Genomic DNA, 7,710 nt, shown 5'->3' on the forward strand with positions numbered 1-7,710 from the left:
TTAACACATGGCATGCTACAGAAGAACTTATCCAGGACATTGTTTGACACTTATGAAGTGTTGCTGAAGAGTAAAATTAAAAAGATAAATTCTCCAAACAGTTTTATAAGCATTTTTATCCTATTGCCCTTGCCCTGAACCTTGCATGCTAACATCGCTGCACTGTGTCAGTCACACGATTTAAAGCATGTATGTGCTTCATAGAACAAAATGAAGGTATGAAAATACCTAAAAAGCAGAGGATCAGGACACTACACATTATTTGTCCGTTGTGCTGTTGATCTTTCCACATAAAAGCCTTTTTTAAAAGAACTGCATGTAACTTCTATTTAGGGGAGTGTGGCTGAAAACTCTTCCATAGTGTACTGTACTGCATAAGCCTAACTGAATATACGCCCTCTCGGCTAGATTGCCCTGACCGTGTGCACGCTTAAAGCAGTGGATTTCCCTGAAAAAATCCCAATACATAACCTGAAGGACGAGCATGCTTTTCTCTAAATTTAAGAGAACACAGCACATTGGTGGTAATTATTTAAAATAATTCCAAACAGAATGTATTTCATATAAAAGTTGCACACTGCAATACTGTATTTGAGTCTTTGCCTTCCGCTTATCATGGAGAAGACCAGACAAGTACACCACACACACACACACACACACACACACACACAGTCATAATCCTTTATTTTGCTCCGGTTTGTTAAATAAGTCCAAGCTTCTCAGCCTTGACTCCTGGTCTCCATCCTTCCACAACATGATGACATGGTCAGTAGAGCAAGTCACCAGGACGCTGTCATTAAAAGGCAGAAACATCTAAAAAAAATCAAAAACAAAAGAAAGCCTGGTGTTAGTATTGCAGAACCTTCCATTAGTGTTCACCAGAGTAGCATGTCAAGCTGTCACACCTCACTACCTCAAAAACAACCCTAAGAATATTTCAGGATCAATGGAAGCCAGACCTTCTTGCTGTCCCACATGTTCCACAGAGAGGCCTTTTTGATAATGATCATCTCAAATGTCTAGCTTGTTTGCACTAGCAAGTACCTGCTTTTGAGCAAAGTGCTACTGCATGAGGTGCTTGCTACACAAGCCCTGTAGTTTTGAATTGTGCAGGAAGATCTCACAGGGGTATAAACTCAATGCCCATCTGCTGAAGAGAAGTACAGAATCATCTTCTCAATCTACTGAAGAAGTGGCACAAACTCATACGGATCAACCATTTGTAGCAACATCTCAAATATCACAGACAAGGACACATAAATGAATGTTTACCTGCTGCATGCATGTTGACAGAAATGTGTTTATGACCCGTTTAACATTATGTTTTAATGTTACTGTTCTGTGTATATATAGTTCATCTGCTCTTCAGATTTTTGCTTGTTGCTGAAGAAGGATTTTACACCCAAAGCAGAGAACTGGATTATTTTGTGACCTACAAAGCGAGCTACAAGCCTTCCTTTTAGACACATGACCCCAGTGTCAGCCCTCTCTCTTGTACCTACACAGCTCCAGAGTACCCGATGAGGTCCCCGGTCAGTTCCAGAGAGCGCAGGACCAAGCAGTCCGCCCCCTTCTTCACTTGCTGATTAGGCTGTTTATTCGCTCTTCCAAACCCCCACATGCCAAAGAATGCTGAAAGAAATGCACAACAAACCAGATTTAACTTACTTAAAGACACAGAACACAACAGTGGTTGCAGCCTGGTATAACAGTTGCACAGTTTAATTCCCCCAGAGGGTAAAATGTTAAGCTAATAACACTATGTAACACAATTTTTGTTCCTGGGTAGTAAGTGTTATTTCCTAATTGCTTATGCCTCAAAAGTATAGAAAGTGGCTATTATTCCCCCACAAACAGCTTTTGTGACCAGGACAGTGATATTTCAAAATATCACTATTTCCAATGGGAAAACGGTCAAATGACAACAAAAGATTTAGAAGTGAGTAGTTTTTCGAGATTTACGATTATACTGTAAATACATTATTAATATAAATACATGTTAATTTGGATTCATATGTTGTTTTTTTTCGGACTTTATGTGAACGAAAAGACACAAAAGCTCCCGTTTTCTCATTGGAAATAGTGATATTTCAAAATATCAAAAGAAGAGTTGGTGGGGAATAATAGCCATTTTCTATACTTTTGAGGCATAAGCAATTAGGAAATAACACTTACTAGCCAGGAACAAAAAAAAAAAAAAAATTTGTTACATGGTGTAATTAGCTGTTTTTTTCATATCACATATGTGCATATTAAAATGTCCCTATTTCATCAATAAAGACGAAACGAAATATACGTATATATATATATATATATATATATATATATATATATATATATATATAGTTTTCATATAGCAACATACTGTTATGATTTCAGGTAAATGTGGTTAATGATACAGAAATATTAACTAATATAAATACAAAATTTGGACATCCCTGTTAAAAAACATCAATGACCTTGCTGTTAGGCAGCTTCTGTGTGTGACTACTTCATTGCAACAACTCCAGCTAGCAGAGTACCTTCCATACGTTAATCACAGGTCAGAACATACGATACGATCAAGTCTTACACTTGCTCACCAGCCAAGCAGTGTTCTAATATGGGAAAACTTTACCCAACTGAATGATACAGAAATGTAGCAAAACAAGACATTATATCAGACAGTGAATGAATCTCAGAAATTTAATTCCCACTTCAAAGCAGTCAAGCATCTGGGAAGTATTTCTTTCAGTGATATCCCCACTTATCTACTGTCTGAATCCGAGCCAGACGCACGACAACAGCTCCCAAGAAAAGCCAGCTGCTTGGCTGCATCCACGATAATGCATTTCATTTGTGCCCATTATCAGTCTTCTCATCAGACAGTAATGTGGTGGATCTCCTGGTTCATTTGTGCTTGGTATCAGCCTTCTCATCAGACAGTAATGTGGTGGATCTCCTGGTTCATTGGTGCTTGGTATCAGCCTTCTCATCAGACAATGTGGTGGATCTGGTTCATTGGTTTCTGGTATCAGCCTTCTCATCAGACAATGTGGTGGATCTCCTGGTGCTTTGATTTGCTTATAAGCATGCCATCAGAGAGGATGGGTAAAATGCACACATAGTTTAAAGCTTTAGAAACGAATATGGAATCCAGGCTATGCAAATTCACAGTGACTGTCTCTCAGGAGAAAATCTGCTCAGGGAACTGCCGTTTTAATGTAAACCTGCATCTGGTGAACTGACAAGCCCACAGTGCTGGAGAGAAATGTCTTACCATCACGAAACACTTCTTCACAAGTGCTACCCTTAACAATTCCATACAGGCATGCTCCTATTCTTATGTACTAGGTAATGAATCACTTTTCATTTCTCTCAACAGTACACTGTGAAATCATTTTCTTTAATACCACATTTAATGATGCCTTCTTTTCTCGACTGAGAACAGCCAAGGCTTTTATATCCAATGTTTTCATTCCTAATCATTAGCAACATTGGGGTCACCCTAAACGCGGCAAAAGCATCAAGTGCTTTCTGTTGGTTAAAATTACAAATACTCAAAAAATAAACTTCTCATGAGAAGCTGCACATGTTAGAACCATTCTGTTTTTGTTCCGTGTCTGTAATTTGCAGAGTAAAATGTTTTCTTTTTGGCTGCCTCGCTGACTGCAGTGCTAAGGCTTGTGCGAATAAAGACTCTCTCTAGTGGAGCAAAACTGCTCGGCTTGCAAGTTTTCATTCTCCGGTTTATTTTACAGGCACATGTGTTAAGTGTAACACTGATGTGAGCAACTTACATGGCAAAGACCAGAGGGGCAACTTCAAGAGTGTATTTCTCTTTGAACTTCACATTTACTACTGGTTTGCTTTAACAAAATACTCTGTTAAGTCCAGTTTTTGCTTACTTAAGAAAACACAACACAATCAGTTTCTGTAACCAAAGGAACATACATATGCAGGGATTCGAATAAGGGGTCCATGGATATGCATTATCCTTAAAATGTGAAACCTAATAACAGACTGTGAGCGCAAATGTGGATTTAAGCAAACAGGCACGGAATCCCCTAAATGGAGACAACTAATACAATTCACAATCTCCTAGAAAACTAGAGCACACGGAAAGCCTTTCACACTGGGCTGCTGCAGACAGAGTGGATAGAGGGGAGGAAGACAGCACAGTCTGAAACTGCAAATGAAGTACCGGTAGCAGTCACTAGATTTGGGATTACTTTCAATTTCCTCTTTATGAAGAGGCACATTGACAGCGCAATATTAAGAGATCTGTATAACGGTTTCACTAATTTCTGGCAGTACTGCACAAAGGTCTAGCAGCAGATATGAATTCAGCCATCCTTAAACTCTTCCTTTCAATGTCAATAAAATCACCCCAGCAGGAAGCAGGTCAAGTTAAAGGGCAGTGTTTTTGAGATCATTAAACAAAGTCTCTAACCTGAGGATGCATGCTCTGCAGGGGGAGGGAGGTCCTGCAGCATCCAGAAATGGACACTCCCATCTTCTGAACAGGAAATCAGCTGACTGTCAGATCAAAGGGGAGAACACGGCTTGCAATGTGTCTCAATTTAACTCAAGAGCAAGATTAGCAAAGACTTATTTGAATTCAACACGCAACCATAACAAAACAAACAACAAAAAAAAAGAATTCAGTTTTAAAATAAGTACAGGCTATTGATCTTTCATGACACAACATGTATATGTTTTAATCAGAGGCATAGATATGATTAATAGATGCATTTCATAGAGATAGGAACACATATTTCCCCGAGAGCTTGTTATCCTGTGCAAAATGGCTATCCAGCTGGAACCACTGAAGGAGTGGTTTGGACACAATTCAAGATCTCAGATAGCCACAGTTGTAAAAAGGCAAACCTTTAAATAAATACACATACCTATTGGGTAGCTTCAAGGTGTGTAACATGTCAGAGTCATGCGCGGTTTTCCTATACACTATCACATTCTTTGTCAGCAGGCTGTAGACGTATATACCACTTCCAATTGCAGCAACAGTGTACGGTGGGGGAAAATATTCAGAATCACAAACCAACATCTCAACGTCTATCAGTGTCTTCATACTCATCAAAAGGTCTATCAAAGCATTTTAAAAGTATAACTTTAGTATTTGTATTTTATTGTTAAGGATTAGTTATTTGATGCCATGATGTTGAATTGTGCAAAGACGCTCTTAGTAAGAACATGCCTTCAGAACAATGCGTACAGATTGCATCGTCTTCAAAGCGAGACACATCTTTCAGTCTACCGAAACAGCTTTACGTCAAAAATTAAAACCCATTCTTACCTCCGCATCGGAAGTCAAGTGTTGTACAGACATTTCATTCTGATAGTAGCTTGATTTCTGACTGAATGTCCGCCTGTGCAGTGTCCCCGAAAAAAACATGTTCATATGACTGATTGGTCCAGTCAACGGAATCCCAGACTATCAACTCACCCACATGAGAGCCTCTTGCAAAGGCATGGTCTGTCACAAGTGAAAACACGTACACCATCATCAGACAAAATACACCTTTGCAATCCTGACCCCAGTATGGGAACATCATGTTATACTGAACTAGAATACACAGTAATTCCTGGTGTCTGTTCACAATTCACATTGCAATAGTTTAACAATCTGAACCCTAAAACTACTGACTCCATGTCACTCTGAGATTCCCATGAGGCCTACCTAGCTACAAGTAACAACCAGAGATACAACATCAATACACCTTTAATAGGAGCCCCTAGTCTCTTACATAGTTTAATGCTTTACTGCCCTGGGTATGCTCCCATACCTATTTTCTCAATGTCAAATATAATGGACACTGGGCAGCAAAGGGTTAAATACTGTGGGTTTTCTACCATGTGTTTAGTTGCCCTCTGGTTTACCTTGGTTAGTTTTTCCTAGTAAAATCTAAATAATAAATAATTATGATTTCCTCATTTTAAAAAGTATATGCTCAAGTAAACTGGCAATATACATTTCAGAATTGCGTGTATTTATAATCCAGTTTTGACAAAAGGAAACATTTCCCTAAGTGTCAGTTGTGTATTTATTTATTCTGTAGTAAAGTCATGAATTTTTCACTGCTGATTTCATCAGTATTGGTATAGCTGCAGCACGTCCTTACTACTCACACCGATCAAAGCCCGGATGCTGTCCTGGTGGTCTGTAAGTCTCTTGACCTCCTGAATCTCCCAGCTTTCCAATTCAGAGGATGGCACCGTCAGTCTGTATATGACTTCGAACCAATACATAAAGAAAAGTTTGAAACATCCCACACAACCATACATGTGTTAAAGTTTCATTTTACAGCCTTTTCTATGCAAGGGATGACTGTCATTAGAAAATACGAACTCTAGTACTTTAGTGTCCAGCTAGTGAAATTCCAGGTCTGGAAGCTAGCTGTAGATAGATGTCCTGTTAAGTTAGCATTGCCAGCTGAGGCTTAATTCCTCTTATCTAGTTATTACAAACCCTGATTTACTGGCTGGTGCCTTTAGAGGAGTGTAGAAAGTCAGCTTTCAGTGTAAGATAAGAATGTGTCAAAGACATTTTGGGGGTTACAGAACACAATGCCGTGTTTACTAGAAACACGTTGCTGCATCGTTCAAGTATCCAGTGTTGTCCAAATCGCAGTGATATATTTTTCAACATAATCCTGACTGCTTTGTTTTTATAAGCCATGTAGAAATAACTTGGGAGCGGTCTGTTCCCACAAGTCATTCATTCCAATAAGAGGCAGCCTGATCTGGATACACTGTGATGCTCATGATAGAAATTCTCTTGTTCCAGATGGAAAACGTTTAGACCTGTGATGCTTGTATCGGAGACAAGGTAAAGGTAAAGTCGTGCATTACTTGAAAACACTGCAGGGTGTTCTGGTGCTTCTTTAAGATATGTATAGCACTCACATTTATTTTATTCCATTTCAAATTATTTTATTCAAGACCACCTTGCTACTGCTCTGGAATATCAGATATCTTAAACATATTATTTGCATTGTTTAGGATCAAAATGCACATCTTTTTAACTCCCTGGTGACTTTTTAAAGCAGAGATATTAAAAGCACCCCTGTGCAGACCTCTCTCAGTGCTGCCGATACCCCAGAGTAACTTGCTCTCCTGCAAAACTCCTGGTCAATTGCAGAGCACCAGTGATCTAGTCCACATCAAGTGGACTAAAATGCAGACTAGAAAATCTGGCAAATATGTACTAACTTAATCCTGATTGCAGCGTACCAAACAGATGATCCCGGTATGTAGTTAGACCGATAATGGGGACTAACCTAGAGCTATGGGCAAAAGTTTTGCAAAAGCCTACAGAATTAACAAGTTTTGCTTTAGAAAGTCGAATGTTATGTTAATATATTAAATGGCATGCCACTTTGTAGTTTTTTTTAATATATTTAAGAAAAAACGGACAAATTGAAAAATGCGACATTTCAAATCTACAATTAAATACTCTGTGGCTAATATGGCTTCCAGTAGACTTTTGCAATAAACTTCTAGCCACAGCTGTATAAACCCTTCTTTACTAATCCGATATGTGGAACAATGTCAGATAAATATATACAGGGATCCCTGCACAAAAAGAAAGACACATTTTTATTACATTAAACATATTGAAGTAAAAATAAATGTCATATACTTTTGTGCACATTTCAAACCGGCAGATAATACTGTACTGCATTTAAGCTGCCGACCCCTGCTGCATGG

At 38.7% G+C, this 7,710-nt stretch overlaps 1 pseudogene; it reads right to left on the reverse strand.

Moving 5' to 3' along the window:
- Positions 1 to 672: 672 nt before the first annotated feature.
- The window catches only part of LOC121330337, a 19,056-nt pseudogene continuing 12,018 nt past the window's right edge, over positions 673 to 7,710 (reverse strand).

The sequence above is a fragment of the Polyodon spathula genome, chromosome 1, assembly GCF_017654505.1.
Source record: "Polyodon spathula isolate WHYD16114869_AA chromosome 1, ASM1765450v1, whole genome shotgun sequence".
NCBI classification, from domain to species: domain Eukaryota; kingdom Metazoa; phylum Chordata; class Actinopteri; order Acipenseriformes; family Polyodontidae; genus Polyodon; species Polyodon spathula.